Here is a 2,500-nt window from a genome sequence, read left to right on the forward strand (position 1 = left end):
ATGCGTTTTCCACCAGCGGAGCTAGTTGGCTAGTTCAAACTTTTGCCAACTTAATAAAAGCTTAACTCGTGTCACACTGTTCGCCAACAGCAACATTATCTTATTTGTTTTCAAGTAGCAGGGAATTCAAGCCAAACCGTTGCAACTCTGCCATCAATCATTATGTTAAGCCCGCCTAACGACTCTATACACAATTTGATTGGCCTGATAGAAGTTTAATTTTTCGAGCTCAGAAGCCAACGGAGAGTTGCTAGACTAGCACTGGCCGCTAGGGTGCGTCTAGATTTCTAGGCTAGCTGCAATAAGCATCACACTCAACAAACATGATATGTACAGGCATTTGTATACCCATAGCATGGATTTGACTATCAACCAGTGCCTATGAACATGTGGTAGGCTACACACACACACACACACACACACACATCATAATGCAGAGATAATAACCACATTCATGTTTACACCGGATCTGTGTTTGCATATTTAATACGTTTCATACACATGTTTCAACACTGCATTTCGGTCGTTGCTTTTACCTTACCATTACCTTACGCGTGCCAGTTATGTATCCACCAGCTGCCTGCCTGCAGCCTACTTCCAAAACTCCAAAGCTGCTTGCTGTCAGATTTGGTTCCGAGGGCACAAGTTCAGTGTATCAGTGTAACGGATGCCAGCTATCTTAGCTGTGCTTGTGGAACGTTGGTAAACCTCACTACTCGACGCCTCAAGAGTGCTGCTGGCATGTGAGCCAGTAGCCTGGGCTATTGGCTCAATTGTTAGTTCGCTCGCCTCCCGATCCGAGGTGCTGCTGTTCGCGGCTTCGAGTCCGGGCGTGTGCAGGGCTGAATCGCGCAGGTTCAACACAACGCAGGTTACATCAACAACACTCAATAACAGTTTATGTGATGTGTTAATCAATTAAATTCCAACAATTTCACAACAGCTTGTGGAGTAGGCCATTCAACTAGCCCGCTTGCTTACGACGAGACTCAGGCTGCGCAGTCGGCACCCGCTTCCTTATTTGGGTATTGGGTTGCCAGGTTTTAGCCTATGACAAAACGGTTGAAATTGAAACTAAGTGATTGTGTATGTGTATTTCATACACAATCAGGCAACTTGGAAGATGTCAGACTAATAGAAAAAATGAATGGATCAATGATTTTAAAATGAAGTTTGATCATGCAAATTACGGGAGTTTTCCTGGAGAAATAACAAAACGGGAGGGTGCTGGGAGATGACCTTGAAATACGGGAGAACGCGGGAAAAACGGGAGTGTTGACCGGTATGCTGAGAATTGGAGCTATTCCTTTTCTAGTGCTTTCCTATAAAACACATATAAAGTTGTGCGCATACATAATGGGAAAATGCAACAGAAGCAGCACTGAGGACAGCAACGGGGAAGGAGAGAGGGGGGAGAGAGAGGGAGAGAGAGAGAGAGAGAGAAAGAGAGAGAGGGGGAGAGACAGAGAGAGAAAGAGAGAGAGAGGGAGAGACATAGAGAGAGAGAGAGGGAGAGACAGAGAGAGAGAGAGAGACGTCCCCTTTAAGGCATTTGAATTGGCAGTGTTCTCCCAGACATGCGCCCACCCCCGCACCCCCCTGCGCCTAATATGGCCAGGATAGCCCAGCCTTAAAGGGGCGGGGTAGATAACGCTGTGCAAAGTCGAGGAAAGTCTCCCGTAATCGGCACGGTGCAGAGCATAGACGCACGGACCTGCGCGAGAGCGGCGACTGGAGATAAGACTCCGTGGAAGGGAACGGCTAGCTCCACACTCACTGACATCACAGCCCACGAAGTCACGGTGAACTAATTGGACCGCCTGGCGTGGAGAGCATGGGGATAAATGAAATGTGTCGAGGTTAAACTAAATAACAGGTTCTTTAAATCCTCCATGGGCTATGGTCTCCAGTGACACAAACTAGTTCGTTTTATCAAGCATTGCTCCGCAAACTTTCATTCATTGTTCAAAGCAAACTGCTCTAAACTTGTAAATTAATAACTGAAGCAACATGTAGCAGAAACTCTTATTTTATTTCAATGAAAAGGATGCATTTATGACTTATTTATATAACTGGAGTATAACCTCAAAATGTCGTTCCATTTCTTCGTGAAGTCAAACTGAACTTCTATTTTATTTCTGCCAAGCAACTCCTCTGATGTTTTTTGTTTCATCAACAACCTGCACAAATAGCTTATTACTTTTTCACCAGCGCTTTTACCTTCAGTGTCTCCAATGTAGTCCTTGGAGCTGGACTTTTTTTCAGGGAGTTATCAGCAAATTGTCTCTTGGATGTGGTAACGGAACTTCAAATGGACTAATTGTTCTCCAGCATAGTGGCATTTTGGAGTCAAAGGCAATCTAACTGTTTACTCACGGAGAGGAATTTGAAGTCCTCACCTCACGCTAAATTGGATATTGACTCCCAAGCACCCTGCGGAGCGCGCGAGCGACCGCCGCTGTCCCCGCGCGAGCAGTGCTGAGGGCAGACGCGACTCGTG

The 2,500-nt window shown here is 46.0% G+C and overlaps 2 protein-coding genes across 3 annotated transcripts in view; one reads left to right on the top strand and one right to left on the bottom strand.

The window, feature by feature from the left end:
• LOC143137503 (klaroid protein-like) overlaps positions 1 to 2,305 on the bottom strand; it is a 79,978-nt gene extending 77,673 nt beyond the window's left edge. Inside the window, exon 1 of the mRNA XM_076297750.1 lies at positions 2,221 to 2,305. The gene's annotated coding sequence lies outside the window, so the exon portion shown is untranslated. The remainder of the gene's footprint in view (positions 1 to 2,220) is intronic.
• pdgfbb (platelet-derived growth factor beta polypeptide b) overlaps positions 1,716 to 2,500 on the top strand; it is a 22,008-nt gene continuing 21,223 nt past the window's right edge. For both annotated transcript variants that reach the window (XM_076297751.1, XM_076297752.1), the window contains exon 1: positions 1,716 to 2,500. This exon is cut by the window's right edge and continues 113 nt beyond it. The gene's annotated coding sequence lies outside the window, so the exon portion shown is untranslated.

This window comes from Alosa pseudoharengus, unplaced genomic scaffold, assembly GCF_046254945.1.
Source record: "Alosa pseudoharengus isolate Yale_2024_CS ecotype anadromous, Long Island Sound unplaced genomic scaffold, YU_APseudo_1.1 YU_APseudo_1.1_scf_21, whole genome shotgun sequence".
NCBI lineage: Eukaryota > Metazoa > Chordata > Actinopteri > Clupeiformes > Clupeidae > Alosa > Alosa pseudoharengus.